At 46.4% G+C, this 16,360-nt stretch overlaps 1 non-coding gene across 1 annotated transcript; it reads right to left on the bottom strand.

Moving 5' to 3' along the window:
* Window positions 1–3,849: 3,849 nt before the first annotated feature.
* On the bottom strand, window positions 3,850–4,062 carry LOC111553794. The gene has a single exon (XR_002735063.2). It is a non-coding gene; the product is annotated as a small nucleolar RNA U3 (small nucleolar RNA).
* Between the last annotated feature and the right edge of the window lie 12,298 nt (window positions 4,063–16,360).

The following is a 16,360-nucleotide window of genomic DNA, read 5'->3' as shown; positions in this document are numbered from 1 at the left end:
CAGAGCTGACCACAGCCTCCCTGGACATGGCCCCACAGCTCAGGCCTGCCCATGACTCTGCCTGGTCCATGTCAGACCTTTTCAGGCTGGGGAGTGGCCCTTGCCTCACTGGGCAGTGAGGATGCAGAGACGCAGCTGGAGCGCTTCCTCCTGCTGACCACAGCTGGCCCTGGACACTGCAGGCCTCCAGCTCAGTTTGCCAGGAGGGCAGAAGGACAGGCTCCCAGAAAGGGGCTCATCCTACATCGCCCTGCTGGCACCCACCACTGTCCTGAAGAGCTGGCCAGCCTGAGCTCTGAAGGCCAAAGGAGCGGCTGGGCAGGAGCTGCCCACCCAGACCAAGTGACCACCCAGTCGTCCCAGCCACAGCGGCTGCTTAGCTCACACTGAGGTCTGCAAGGCCAGTCTGTAGCTGGAGTTGCACTAACCTCCTTCTGCTACTGCTCCCTGGCATGAAATCATCTGATCCAGGAGTCACAATAGGCCCTGATAAGGGCATTCACAGATGTGGAAAATACTGGAACAAAGTGTGGTTTCTGAAGCCCGTGGTGTCGTGGAAACTCCACAAAACACGAGCACGCTTAGCTGGGATATCTTGAAACCACAGCAGCCTCACTACTGCCTGATTCCCCCTGGGGGCTCGTCCAGCCTCTCCCTGCTCTTCCATTAATCATAGCCATAGTCTAAGAGGGTTACATTCTGACCAACACAAAATAGCACTCTCTCCTCAAAGTTAGATTACTCAGGTTAAAACCAATTCCCACCATAACCGATTACCTTCTGTTAATTCAATGACAACTCAAGGTAGTTAAGTTAAAAAGCAAGGATACTGAAAGACGTGCTGGAGACCGGCTCCCAGGCCTGCAGCCCAGCACCTTCACCTCCCAGCTCTCAGCACTGAGGTCAGGAGGAGTGTTGGGGCCTTGCCATCCCGCCTGACTTAGGTCCCTTTTTGTCTTCCTTGGAGCACCTTGTCCTAGAGGCTGAGGTGAAGGCTGCCCCTGCCAGCAGTGAGGTCCCTGCCTGTCTCCTGCTCTGGCCTGGGTCTGGGTCTGAGGGTTCTTCTCAGGGTCCCATCATGAGGCATAGGGCCTGGCCCTGGGAGCCACCCAGGAAATGAGACAGGTGGGAGGGGAGGGAGGGGGAGAGAGAATGGGGAAGAGGGAGAGGGAAGAGGAAAGGGGAGAAAGAAAAGAAAGGGAAAAGAGAGGCCTGGGACCTGGTGCTGGAACCCAGAGCAGGGCTGAGACCCTCTGTTCGGATTGGGAGTCAATGCCCAGCTGTTGGGGCAAAGCCTGAGGGCTGGCGGGGGCACAAGTGCTCACTGCAGAAACCAAAGCCATGCTGAAGTACAGGGCAGAACTCACAGGGCCCCTCTGCTCTGCTCTCTTTTCAGAGTAATCACCCTTCACAATAAGGTTTTCTTTTTTCTGACACATTTGCATATGTTTAAGGTTGTGTGCATATAAATATAACCTTAGTTTAACACATACATATGCTGACTTTTCAAGGTAATAATGTGTTTTAGAGATGTATGTCAGAATAGAAGTAACTCATTCATTTCAGCTCCCACATACGGATTGTGACGTATTTCCATGTGTGTGCTATCAGTAGTGCTGCACTGTTGATAACAATTGACTTTGGTTACCTCCCATACACCCTCTGATGTAAGCTCTGTCCATGGCCAGTCCCATGAGGTTGAAGATTTTGTCTGTTTGGCTCCCAGCTGTGTCCCCAAGGTAATGCCCGACTGGTCACAGCTGCAGCAAACTGTGAAACGTGTGTGTTCACAGATATTCCTAAAACGGAATGTCTGGGTCCATAGCCATGTCACCAAAACATGGATCATTCGGACAGAAATTGTGCCATTGCCTCACGGGGCTGTGCACCCTCATGCTTCTGAGAGCACCAGGCATCCCACCCCAACACCCTCAGCCTCCGTACACCTGCCCCTGCCACTCACTGTTGCCTCCCCTGCATCCCCTGCTCCCCGGCCAGCCCAGCATCTCTGGATAATCACTGGACGCTGGACGCCTGCCTCATTTTCCTTTGAGCCATTGGTCTTTGCTTAGAGACATGAGGGGCTTATGCATTCCAGATGCGAATCTTTTCTGTTTAATGTCACAAATATTTTCTTGTCCACTGCCTCACTTGTCTTTTCACCTGAAATATTCACTTGAAGAGATCTTTCAGTCTCTGAAAGTTGTTAAGATTCAAGAGGTATAGAAGTCTGTCAATATTTCAGAGCTGGCGGCAGTGGACGTCTCCTCCCAAGGACATGGGGCGTTTTCTGGGCAGACGTGGCTGTGTTCCCTGGGCTTTGTGCCCATGGAAGTTTCCGGGCTTGGCAGCAGCTTGGCAAGCCCCTGAAGCTCACTTCTTTCATTCCCTCCTTCTGTCTTCACTCACAGAGTCACCATAGAGGTCCACGTTCCACCGTGTGGAGGTGCTATGCTCTGCCAAATCCTCACCGTGGTCTTCAGGTCATGAAAGAAGCTCACCCACGGCCTCTCACACTGCGGCTGTGGGGAGTTCTGAGCCCTACCCCCAGGGCCAGGCTCTGAGCAGCTGACCGTGGGAAGCCCAACCAGGAGCTACAGTGAAGCCCTCCTGTCTGTGGAGAAAGGCCTGAGTCTGACCTTGGAGGGGCCAGTGATGGACCCTTGATGCCTCCAGGGTGTGGTGGTCAAGAGGGGCTTGTACCCCAGCTCAATTCCTGCTGGAAGCAAAGGTTTAGCTAGAGGGTATGGGGCCTGGGAGAGCCAGGGGGATCCTGCTCACATGCCCCAGAGGGGACTGGGAGCCCTTCCTTCCCCTGCCTGCGCTCGTGGTGGGGAGGTGGGCAGGCCACTGGCCCTTGGCCCGTCTCACTCAGGCTGCAAACGGCTCTAGCCGGAGGGGTGACGTGACTGGAGCCTGTGGGCAGCCGCTCCATGGGGCTTGCTGGACCTGGGACTGGGGGCTTGAGAAGACGAATTGGTTCATCCTGAGACATCAGTCTGGGCTGAGGAGGCCCCACAGGCAGGACCTGGCCAGGCCTTCCGCCCGTGGGCTCCAGTTGGCCAGAGCCAGGCTGGGTGTGTGAAGCCCATGGAGAGCAGGGACCAGCTCACCAGGCCCTCTGTTCCCTGGCGTGGGGCACAGCTATTCCCGCTATTCCACACTGTCCAGCATCCGAGGGCCTGTAGATGCTGTGGACCCCGTCCAAATGCCAGAGCCGTGGCAGCAGAGACCCTGGCTGTGATAGATGACAGGGGGCCGGAGGGGGCTCGGGCAGGCTGCGGCCATTCCCTGGTCACTGTGCGGCAGCCCCCTCCTCACATGGCCCACCAGCAGCCTCTCCACCGACCTCTCAGTTCAGAGAGGACAACGGCCCCTACCCCTGCAGAACCTGAGTTCCCGGGGCCCCTCCTGATCCCCCACACACGACTGCAGCACCTTAGTAAAGGCCGTCCTCCCATCACTCGGGGCAGGGCTGTGTGTTTCCTCCTGGAGCCCCAGGAGGGAAGGACCTCAGCCCCCCTCACCCATCAGCCCGCCCGCGCCGTGGCTCTGCCCGCGTGGAGATCGGTCCTCTGGCCTCCTGTCTCCAGGGCGCTTGCCACCAAAGCACTCGCTGATGAACTCGAATGAAAAGTAAAAGCCTTGGCAGCCAAGCCTAGGGGATTCATCTCTTAATTAAGAAAGTGCTTTTCTCTGGCAAAAAGCAAGTGAGCCAAATTACTCAAGTTTAACTGTAGCAAGCCATTGTCTTGTGTGTCCGCAGAAGCAAGGCTGAAGAGGCTGCTGGTGATGATATTTTCGGTTTCTGGTCTTTTTTTTTCTTTTTTTTTTTAACAAGTAAGATAAACCTCTCAGACTGCATCCTCTCCCTCTTACTCTCCCAGAGGAACAGAAGAACGGCCGTCAGTGGCGAATGGCACTTGTGGGGAAGCAACACAGACGCCGGCCCCTGCTAGGAGGGAACGCTGGGCCGCCTCCTGGCGGCTTCTGGTGCGCTGCACGGTCGGAGAAACTTCTCTAGGAAAGAGCTATTGAAATGATCCCAGAATGCATCGTCTTTCCATTTCTATTCTTTTTTTTTCGAGATAGGCTCTCGCTCTGTCACCCAGGCTGGAGTGCAATGGCGTGATCTCGGCTCACTGCAACCTCCGCCTCCTGGGTTCAAGTGATTCTCCTGCCTCGGCATCCCGAGTAGCTGGGATTACAGGCACCCGCCACCACACCCAGCTAGTTTTCTGTTTTTAGTAGAGATGGAGTTTCACCATGTTGTCCAGGCTGGTCTTGAACTCCTGACCTCAGGTGATCCACCCACCTCAGCCTCCCAAAGTGCTGGGATTACAGGTGTGAGCCATGGCGCCCGGCCAGTTTCTAGTCTTTTAAAGTAACAGCTGATCTTTTTCTGTTGTCTTGAAATAAAAATCAACTATACTTTAATGAAAACATTTGGTCAACTAGAAAAAGATCCATTGGATTCTTGGATTCAGTTGCTCATTGGTCTTTAAAACCAAGAAGCCCTGCCTGGCTGGGCCACGGAGCTGCTGGCTGTACTGGGTGGCCCTTGTCCATGGCTGCACATGGTCCTGAAGGGAACTTTGCTGTCCCTGCCGCAAACACATTTAAAAACCTTCCTTACTGTGCTGGGGTTCCCATCTGTCCGTGCCGCTCAGTTTCTGCCATCTCAGGGTGGGCATCCCGGTGGCTCGCCCACCCCTCTGGACACCAGCCGGCTTCCCAGTGGCCTCTCTGTGGCCCAGGCTCATCCCAGACCTCAGAACACACAAGGCTAGAAAAGCATTTCCCCTGCCCCATTCCCTTCCTCAGGTGGCTTTTGCATCCCTGGTCACCGTGGCCTGTCGGGGGCAGCAGGGCAGGCTTCCTGTAGGCCATGCTGTTGGTACGGGAGGACCAAGCTCCACTCCCAGGGCCAGGCTCTGAGTGGCTGACCACGGGGAGCTAATCTGAAGTGTTCACTGGGACGTCACACAGGCTGGGTGGGGGCTGAGGGAGGTGCTGGGGCTGGACCAGGCCTGGGGCTGGAGTTGGAGGTGGTGGGTCAGGTGCCACATTGTTCAAATGGATGTCGGGCAGCGGCTGGTGCAGTCTCAGGGCATGTTTTCCTCCAAGTTGGCAGCCCCTGGGTCTCTCAGGCATCGACACTGCGCTGTTCCAAGTGCAGATTCTTCCCATGCAGTGGCTCTGGCTTGGGCTGGATGTGCAATCTGCCTGGGAGTGCTTGAAACCTGGACGGCCTGAGCCAGGCCCTCTGGGGCTGGGGCTCAGGGGTCTGCAGATTGTTCTAAGCTTCCAGACCACCCCAGAGTGCAGCCGGGGCTGAGCACCCCTGTCCTGAGGCTGCTGAGCCGGCAGTGGTGCTGGGTGCCCCTCAGTGGCAGACCAGGCTGGCTGCCGTGGCAATGCCCACTGAGCGCCTCTGATGGAAGGTAGAGGGTACTCCCATGAGTCACCCCTTCCACGGGCTCCCCAGCGCTCACACTTTCACACTTCCCAGCACCCCACATCCATCTTTCAAGGCTTTGGTCAGTGCGGGGAAGACTTGCTTGTCTGACCACGTGCAGCGTTTCACTATCCTCCTCTGCATTCATCCCTCCCGGGTGCTGGAGCGTTCTGCTGTGGGCAGCCGCCTGTGTGCAGGACAGGGCTGCTCAGGGAATGGCTGCTCACACTGACCCCAGGAGGGAGGGAATCCAAGAGCTGCTGCTGACCGTCCTCAGCGCACACGGTCACCACTGACCATCCCTGGCACACACGGTCACTGCTGTGTTGCTTGTCCCTGTCAACACCTGGGGTTCTTGGCTCTCACGCAGCCTCTGTCACGGGACCCTATGTGGCCTCTGTTGCGTTTCTCTGACAGGTGGGGTAACTCCCAGAACTGGAGGGGCAGGGACCCTCTGGGCTGCCCAGAAAGTTCCCCATTTCCAGTCTGGAGTCTATTTGCTCAGATTAGATTCTTTACTTCTAAAGAATAGAAACAATAAAAAATAATAAAGAATAGAAATAGGACTTTCAAACATCATGCTGCAGCCAAAGTCCCCTCCTGTTTCACTGAGGTTCTCGGCAGTGGCACTGCCAGCCTGCCCATCCTCTCCCATCAATAGACCAGCAGATGCCTGCAGAGGAGGCTTGCCCTGCTGCTAGGAGGCATGGAGATGGGCAGAAGCAGGGGCTGTTGCCAGGGCACACTCCGGTTCCCTCATCAGCGTGGTGCAGAGTGCGGTGCCCACGTACAAGCTGGAACCCCTGTGCTTCAGTCTGATGAGAACAGGTCAAAAGCCATTGCTTTGTTCCCTATCTTGCTAGTATTCCCAATCTCTCAGGCTCTTAATTCAAGCTATTTCCTTCCTCCCTTCACCCCTAGACACAGGCACAAACACACCCTGAGGCATAAGGAGGTGATGTTCTGGGACTTGTCCCTCTCTGCTGAGCAATACACAGCTCTGCCCGTGTATTTTAATTAAATGCCGGGGACAAAGTACGAGTTCAGGTCAGAAACAAATGTATTCTGCAAGCACAACTGTAGGGTTTGTTGCTTCTGTTGTTTCAAACTCAAAAAGATTAGCTTATTCTTTTCTCCAAGGGGAGGGGACTTCAATGGAGTTTTTTCCTGGTTTTAGCAAAAATCAGTTGTTTTTAAATTGCCGGTGAGCCTTTTACGTTACTTTTATGAAATATATCACACATTTAAGAAGTGACATAAAGCACAGCGTCCAGTCCACCGAATGTTCGCAAAGTGCATACATACACGTAACCAGCACACAGGTAAAGGCAGAGCATTTCCAGTTTTCCAGAAACCTCCCTATATTCTTCTTAAAAGTAACCTCTAATCCGATGTCCATCACTAAAGGTAGTATTGCCTATTTCACTGCTTCTTATAAAGGGAATGACGTGAATCGTTTTGTGCTGTATTGGGCTTTTATTGTATCCTTCTCACTGTGCATAGCCGCAGTTTGTGGAGTGTTTTGTGCTGTGTTGGGCCTTTATTGTATCCTTTTCCCTGTGTGTAGCTGCAGTTTGTGATTGCTCATGGCTGTATAGTATTCCGATGTGTGAATAGACCCATCTGATGGACACAGGCAACTCGATGGGTCCACAGGTGTTAGGGTAGTTAGTAGTTGGGGGCTATTACATTCATGCTGTTATGCACATTATCAGCACACCTTTCGGTGCATATATGGATGCATTTCTATTAGAAATATTTATTTATTTATACACATGCAATTTGTGCATCATAGAATATGAAAATATTCAGTTTTAAGAAAACCCTGCCAACGTGTTTTCCAAAGCAGCTCTAACAATTTACATTCCCATCAATACCGTATGAGAATTCCGACTGCTCAGCCTTCCCCTGTGGCGTTCTGTTTGCTTGTTTGTTTAGTTAGAGCCGTTCTGAAGTGTGGTGGCCTGAAGTTGTTCTTCCCCGGGGAGTGAGGATGCCAAGCACCTGTTCATGGGCTCATGAGCCCTGTGAGAGGCCCGGTTCTCAAAGCCATCTCTTCAGGTATTTTGCTCCTTCTTGCATTCAGTTGCCCGTCTTTCTGATTTCAAGTTCCTTTTATATTCTGGATTTGAGGCTTCAGTCAGGCATGTGTGTTGCAAAAACCTTCTTCGACTCTGTAATTTGCATTTCATTGTTAATGGTGTCTTATGATGAAATAAAATTGTAGTGTTGTAAGAATCACCAGTGAGCCTTTTACATTTATTTTTAGACTCTGTGCATCAAAAGGGGGACCTTTGGAGTCTTGGAAAGTGCAGGGTTTCCAGACAGCACATGGAAAGGAGCAAGGCTCTGCAGCTGGAGCTGGCTTTGTGCCCACTGGGGCTGTTTACACGGTGGCCTTGGGGTGACCTGAGGACCAGCTGAGACCAGGCCTCTGGCGTGCAGCATGGACGGCGAGGCTCTGAGGCAGGAAACCCGTGCCCGTAGGGGTTGCTGTGCGACTCTGGGGAGAGTCTGGGAAATCAACTTGGTGGGACTTAGAGGATGGAGCACTTCACAGTGCTGGCATCTCCTGCAGCTTGTCCTGTGACCTAGGAGTAGACAGTCCTCATCTCTGGGCCTCAGTTTCTCCACCTGCATAGCCAAGGCATTGACACTGATCTCTGAGTGCCTTCCCATCTCCTGACCAAGGCTTGACCCTCCTTCCTTAGCCATCTCTTCGGGGCTACCAGCAGAACATGGCGATCCCAAGTGTGCCCGGGTCCCACTGCCCACAGCCAGCTCACTGGGGGAGCAGCCTGCGTGGGGTCACTGATCTCTCTGTTCTTCAGTGCTCTGGGCTGTGACATGTAGGTGATAGCAGCCTACCCCACAGTTGGAAGTGCTCACCGCAGCAGCAGGGGCTGTGTCTTTGGGAATGGGAGCCACTCTACCGGAGTTAATGCCCCAGCTCCCTGAGGCCTGCTTTGGTCTCACCATTCAATGTGATTTAAAACCAAAGACTTATCCATAACTTGACAGGGAGTCTTTTAAGGGGAATTTTAAAAGTAACTCTCAATTTTGTAATATTATCAAACTTTATGTGTTTCGTATTTCTCAAGAGCCATCTTGGGTAATTTATATGTTCCTAGAAAATTATTTAGTTTGTGGATATGGTAAAATTGCTTTTCACAAAATTATACACCAAAGTCTCTTGTAATTTTTTAAACAACTTCTACGGGTACATAGCAAATGTATATATTTATAGGACACATGAGATATTTGGATACAGGCATGCCTGTGTAATAATCACTCAGGGTAAATGGGGTATCCATCACCTCAAGCATTTCTCCTTTCTCTGTGTTACAAACAACCTAATTACAGTCTTTTAGTTATTTTTAAATGTACAACAAATTATTGTTCACTACAGTTACTCTGTTATGCTATCAAATACTAGATCTTATTCTATTTCATTTTTTTTTTACCCATTAACCATCCCCACTGCCCCGACACCCCCATTACCCTCCTCTGCCTTTGGTAACCATCATTCTACTCTCTGTCTCCATTTGTTCAATTTTATTAATTCTTGGCTCCCACATATAAGTGAGAACATGTGGAGTTTGTCTTTCTGAGCCTGGCTTAATTCACTTAACATAATGATCTCAGTTCTAGCCACGTTGTAGCAAATAACTGGATCACATTCCTTTTTATGGCTGAATAGTTACTCCATTGTGTACATACACCACATTTTCTTTATCTAGTCATCTGCTGATAGACACAGCTTTCTTCCAAATTTTGGCCATTGTGAGCAGTGTTGCAATGAACATGGTAGTGCAGATATCTCATTGATAGACTGATTTCTTTTGTTTGGGGCATATACCTAGCAGTGGGATTGCTGGGTCCTATAGTTGTTCTACTTTTAGCTTTTTGGGAAACCTCCGAACCGTTCTCCACAGTGGCTGTTCTAATTTACATTCCCACCAACAGTGTACACGGCTTCTCTTTTCTCCATCCCACCAACAGTGTACACGGCTTCCCTTTTCTCCACATCCACACCCTTGCCAGCATTTGCTATTGTTTCTCTTTTGGATATAAGCCACTTTACCTGGGGTGAGACATCACACTGTAGCTTTGGTTTGCATTTCTCTGATGATCAATGATATTGAGCACCTTTGCATAGACCTGCTTGCCATGTGTATGTCTCCTTTTGAGAAATGTATATTCAGATCTTTTCCCCACTTTAAAATTGGATTATTAGATTTTTTTTTCTGTTGAGTTGTTTGAGCTCCTTATATATTCTGGTTATTAATCCCTTGTTGGATGGGTAGTTTGCAAATATTTTCTCCCACTCTGTGGGTTGTCCCTTCACTTTGTTTCCCTTGTTGTGCAGAAGCATTTTAACTTGATGTGATCCCATTTGTCCATTTTTGCATTGTTACCTGTGCTTGCGGGGTCTTTCTCAAGAAATCTTTGCCCAGTCCAAGGTCCTGGAGAGTTTCCCTAATGCTTTCTTTTAGTAGTTGTATAGTTTTAGGTCTTGTATTAGGTCTTTAATCCATTTTTTTATGTAGTTTTTTATTATGAGAGATAGATGTCCACATTTTTTTTCTTCTGGATCTGGATATCCAGTTTTCCCAGCATCATTTGTTGAAGAGACCGTCCTTTCCCCAGTGTATGGGACCCTTCCCTACTGCTTGGCACCTTTGTCAAAAATGAGTTCACTGTAGATGTATGGATTTATTTTTGGTCCTCTATTCTGTTCCGTAGATCTATGCGTCTGTTTTTATGCCAGAGTCATGTTGTTTGGGTTACTATAGCTCTGTCATAAAATTTGAATCCAGGTAATGGGATTCCTCCAGCTTTATTTTTTTTGCTCAAGATAGTTTTGGCTATTTTGGGTCTTTTGTGGTTCCATATAAATTTTAGGATTATTGTTTCTATGTATGTGAAGAACATCGTTGGTATTTTGAGAGAAACTGAATTGAATCTGCAGATTGCTTTGGGTATTATGGACATTTTAATATTGATTATTCTAATCCATTGACATGGAATATCTCTGCTTTTTTTTGATGTCCTCTTCAATTTCTTGCATCAATGCTTTATAGATTTCATTGTAGTTATCCTTCACTTCTTTGGTTAAGTTTATTCCTGGGTATTTTATTTTATTTGTAGCTATTGTAAATAGGATTACTTTATTTCTTACTCAGATTGTTCAGTGTTGACTTATAGAAATGCTACTGATTTTTTTAATTTTGTATCCTGCAACTTTACTGAATGTGTTTATCAGTTCTAATCATTTTTTTGGTGGACTCTTCAGGTTTTTCTAAACATAAGATCATATTTTCTTCTTCCTTTCCAATATAGATTCTCTTTATTTTTTTCTTTGATTGCTCTAGCTAGGACTTCCAGTACTATGTTGAATAACAGTGGTGAAAGTGGGCATCCTTGTCTTATTCCAGATCTAAGAGGAAAGGCTTTTAATTTTTCCCCATTCAGTATGATACCAGCTGTGAGTCTGCAGCATATGGATTTAATTGTGCCAAGGAATGTTCCTTCTATATCAAGTTTTTTGTCATGAAGGAAGTTTGAATTTTATCAAATGCATTTTCAACACCAATTGAAACGATCATATAGTTTTTTCCTTCATTCTGTTGATTTGATATATCACATTGATTGCTTTGCATATATTGAACCTTCCTTGCATCCCTGGATCTCACTTTGTCTGGTTTTGGTATAGGGGTAATACTGGCCTCATAGAATGAGTCTGGAAGTATTCCCTCCTCCTCTGTGTTTGAGAATAGCCTGAGTAGGATTGGTATGAGCTCTTCTTTAATTGTTTGGTAAAATTCGGCAATGAAGCCATGAGATCCTAGACTTTTCTTTTTTGGGAGACTTTTTATTATGGCTCAATGTTGTTACTTGTTATTGCTGTGTTCAGTTTCTGGACTCCTTCATGGTTCAATCTTGGTAGGTTGTACGTGTCTAGGAATTTATCCAATTTTTTCCAGATTTTTCAATTTATTGGCATATAGTCGCTCATGGTAGCTTCTAAAGATCTTCTGAATTCCTGCAGAATTGGTTGTAATATCTCCTTTTTCATTTCTGATTTTATTTATCTGGACCATTTCTCTTTTTTCTTAGTTAGCTTGGCTAAAGGCTTGTTGATTTTGCTTATCTTTAAAAAAAAAAGACTTTCATTGCATTGATCTTTTGTATTTTTTGTTTCAATTTCACTTATTTCTCTCTGATCTTATTATTTCTTTTTTTCTACTAATTTTAGATTTGGTTTGCTTTTGCTTTTCTAGTTCTTTAAGATTCTTCAAAATAATGGCTATTGTATAGCCCATTATTTGCATATGTTGAACCATCCTTGCATCCTTGCTTGATGTTTTTCTACCTTTTTGATGTTGGTGCTTATTACTATAAACTTTCGTCTTAGTAGTGCTTTCACTGTGTTTCATAGGTTTGGGTATGTTGTGTTTCCATTTTTATTTATTTAAATACAAATTTAACTTTCCTTCTTAATGTCTTCATTGACCCACTGGTCATTCAGCACATTAATTTCCATGTGCTTGTATAGTTTCCAAACAATCAATAAGAAGAAGAATTTGTTACAAACTCCTCTTGTAATTGATTCCTAGTTTTATTCCATTGTGGTCGGATACTTGGTATGATTTCAATATTTTAAGACTTGCTTTGTGGCTTGACATATGGTCTATCTTTGAGAATGATTCATGTGCTGAGGAGAAGAATGTGTATTTTGCAGCTGTTGGATGAAATGTTCTGTAAATATTTATTAGGTCTGTTCGGTTTGGTTTACAGTGCAGTTTAAGTTTGATGTTTCTTTGTTGATTTTCTCTCTGTATGATCTGTTCAATACTGAAAGTGGGGTGTTGAAGTCTCTAGCTATTATTGTATTGGGCCTATCTCTCTTTTTAAGCTCTAATAATATTTGCTTTATACATCTGGGTGCTCCAGTGTTTGGTGCATATATATTTATAATTATTATTTCCTCTTGCTGAATTAACACCTTTATCACTATATAATGACCTTTTTTGTCTCTTTTTATAGTTTTTGTCTTGAAATATATTTTGTCTTATATAAGTATAGCTACTCTTGCTTTTTCTTTTGGTTTCCATTTGCATGGAATAGCTTTCTCTGTTTCTTTATTTTCAGTCTGTGTGTGTCTTTGTAGTGAAATGCGTTTCTTTTAGGCAACAGATCATTGGGTCTTGTTTTTTTAATTCATTCAGCCACTCTGTGTCTTTGGAGGGTTTTGTCTATTTATATTCAATGTTATTATTGATAAGTGAGGACTTATTCCTGCCATTTTATTACTTGTTTTCTGGTTGTTCTGTGGTCTTCTCCTTTTTCTTTCCTTTCTTCCTGACTTCCTTAATAGTGAAGATGATTTTCTCAGGTGGTATGTTTAATTTATTGCTTTTTATTTTTTATGTATCTGTTGTAATTTTTTTTTATTTGGGGTTACCGTGAGGCTCTCAAATAATATTGTATAGCCCATTATTTTTAAACTGCTGAAAAGTTAACACTGATTGCAAAAACAAACAAGCAAGGAAAGAGAAAACTAATAGAAACTTTACACTTTAAATTAATCCCCCTGCTTTTTAACTTTTTTGTTGTTTCTATTTATATCTTATGTTGTCTATGCCTTGAAAAGTTGTTGCAGTTATTATATTTGACAAGTTCATCTTTTAGTCTTCCTACTCAAGACATAAGTAGTTTACACACAACAATTACAGTGTTATAATGTTCTGTGTTTTTCTGTGTACTTACAATTACCAGTGAGTTCTGTACCTTCAGATGATTTCTTAATTACTCATTAATGTCCTTTTCTTTCAGGTTCTTTCAGAACTCCTTTTAACATTTCTTGTAGGGCAGGTCTGGTGTTGGTGAAATCCTTCAGCTTTTGTTTGTCTGTGAAAGTTTTTATTTCTCCTGCATGTTTGAAGGATATTTTCACTGGATATACTATTCTAGAATAAAAGGTTTTTCCCTTCACCACCTTAAATATCTCATGCAACTCTCTCCTGGCCTGTAAGGTTGCCACAAAGAAGTCTGATGCCAGATGTATTACAGATTCATTGTATGTTAGCTGTTTCTTTTATTTTGCTGCCTTTAGAATTCTTTCTTTATCGTTGACCTTTGGGAGTTTGATTATTCAATGTCTTGGGATAGTATTATTTGGGTTAAATCTGCTTGGTATTCTATAACCTTTTTGTACTTGAACATTGAATCTTTCCCTAGATTTGGGAAGTTCTGTATTATAATCCCTTCAAATTAACTTTCTACCCTGATCTCTCTCTCTCTCTCTCTCCCTCCTCCCCTTCTCTTTAAGGCCAGTAAGTTTTAGACGTGTTGCTTTGAGGCTATTCTCTAGATCTTGTAGGTGGGACTCATTCTATTTTATTATTTTATCTTTTGTCTCTTCTGTGTATTTTCAAATGTCCTGTCTTCAAGCTCATGAAGTCTTTCTTCTGCTTGATCGTGTCTGCTATTGAGATACTTAGATGCATTCTTCAATATGTAAATTGCACTTTTCAGCTCCAGTAATTCTATTAAATTACTTCAATCTCTTTGTTAAGTTTGTCTGATATGATTCTGAATTCCTTCTCTGTGTTATCTTAGATTTTGTTGAGCTTCCTCAAACAGCTATTTTGAATTCTGTGTCTGAGAGGCCACACATCCCTGTGTCTCCAGGATTACTCATGGTACCTTATTTAGTTTTTTGGTGAGGTCATGTTTTCCTGGATGGCCTTGATGTTTGCAGATATTCATTCATGTCTGGTATTGAAGAGTTAGATATTCACTGTAGTCTTTGTTGCCTGGGCTTCTTTGTACCCATCCTTCTTGGGAAGGCTTTCCAGGTATTCAAAGGGACTTGAGTATTGTAATCTAAGTCTTTAGTCACTGCAGCCATATCTGCTTTAGGGGACACTTTAAGCCCAGTAATGCTGTGGCTTCTGCAGACTCACAGAGGTATCACCTTGGTGGTTTGGGTAAGATCTGTGAGAATTCCCTCAATTACCAGAAAGAGATCTCGTTCTTTTTCCTTACTTACCTTCAAACAAGTGGAGTCTCTCTGTCTATGTTGAGCTGCCTGGAGCTGGAGGAGGGTGACATAAACACTCCAGAGGTCACTACCCTGGGACTGTGCTGTGTCAGACCCAAAGCCAGCACAGCACTGGGTCTCACCTAAGGCCTGAAGTGACCACTGCCTGGCTGCTGTGTTTACTCAAGGCCCAAGGGCTCTACAATCAGCAGGTGATGCATCTAGCCGGGCTGTGTCCTTCCCTTAAGGGTGGCAGGTTTCTCCCAACCCAGATTGGTCCAAAGATGCCATCTGGGAGCCAGGGCCTGGAGTTGGGAACCTTAGGAATCTGCCTGGTGGTCTATTCTATTGCGGCTGGGTTAGCATTTAAGCCATAAGCCAAAGTTCTTTCCGCTCTTTCCTCCCCTTTCCTCAAGCAGAGGAGTCTCCCTGTGGCCATCTCAATCCCAGTCCTGTAGAGAATATTGCCTGGCTGCTGCCAGTGTTCACTCAAGGCCCAAGCGTTCTTCAATTAGCTTGTGGTAAATGCTGCCAGGCCTGGGACTCACCTTTTAGGGCATTTGGCTCCCTCCGGGCCCAGGGTAGGTCCAGAAATACCATCCAGGAGCCAAGGCCTGGAATCAGGGACCTATGGAGACTGCTTGGTCCTCTATCCAACTGTGGCCAAACTGGCACCTAAGCTTAAGACAAAATCCACTTTACACTTTTCTGCGGTTCTCTCCTTTCCTCAAGCGAAAGGGGTCTCTCCCTATGGCCCTATAGCCACCACAGCTGAAGCCAGCACAGCTCTGAGTCTCAACTAAGGCCCACAGTGAGTACTGCCTGGTTACCACTGCTGATTATTCAGAGTTCAAGGGCTCTTTATTCAGCAGGTGATGCATCCTATCAGGGCTGGTTCCTTCCCTTCAAGGTAGTGGGTTCCCTCCTGATGCAGGGTGTATTCAGAGATGTCATCTGGTAGCTAGGGCGTGGAATGAGGACCTGAGGACACTGCCAGTGCCATATCCTGCTGTTGCTGAGCTGGTGTCCAAGTTGCAAAACAAAATCCTCTTGATTCTCCCCTCTCCTCTCCTCAAGGAGAGAAAGGAGTCTCTCCTGGAGCTTTGAGCAGCACTGCCTGGAGTTGGGAGAGGGGTGGTGCAAGCACTCCCCTTAGTCACTAAGGCTGGTTTCTCACTACGTTGCATATCCCTCAAACCCACTGGCTCTGAGCCCAGTGTAACAGCAGGACTTGCCCAGGAGTTGCAGTCCTTGTGACCTCAAGTTTATTCAGGACTTAAAAGTTGGTGAGGCTTTTGCTGGAACTCAGGTTCCCAGCCAGGACAGGTGATTCCCTTCCGCTTACGGCTTGTCTATATGCTCCCTCCATGGGCACTGGCTGCATTCTGCCCTGTGTCGCTTTCTGCTGTGATGAGGTAGCTCTGCGTTCCCATGCAAAGTCCCTTAGTCACTGCACTCTCCCTCCCTGAATGCAGATTCTCTGTCCATGCCACATGGCTGCTGCTCGGGGTTGGGGAAGGTGATTGAAGACTCTTTCCTGCCCTCTTCAGTGCCTCTTTCTTTAATATGATGTTAAAACCAGGTACTGTGATCACTCAGCTGATTTTTGGTTCTTATTATGGTGCTTTAGTGTGAACAGTTGTCCAGTTTGGTGTTTCTGCGGGGAGGACGATAGGTGGAGGCTTCTAATTGGTCATCTTGCTCTGCCTCCTTATCTCTTATAATTAAAAAAAAAATTCTGTGCATTTCTGGTTAAACCTGTCAGCCTTCTCAACAGTACATAGTTATGCTTCCTGTCTATTTTTTTCCTGTTTTGCCAACGTCTCTTTCTTTCTTTCTTCTTTCCTTCTTTC

Source organism: Piliocolobus tephrosceles, chromosome 11 (genome assembly GCF_002776525.5).
Source record: "Piliocolobus tephrosceles isolate RC106 chromosome 11, ASM277652v3, whole genome shotgun sequence".
NCBI classification, from domain to species: Eukaryota; Metazoa; Chordata; class Mammalia; order Primates; family Cercopithecidae; genus Piliocolobus; species Piliocolobus tephrosceles.
The sequence above is the reverse complement of the archived record's forward strand: the minus strand, read 5'-3'. Positions and strand labels throughout refer to the sequence as shown.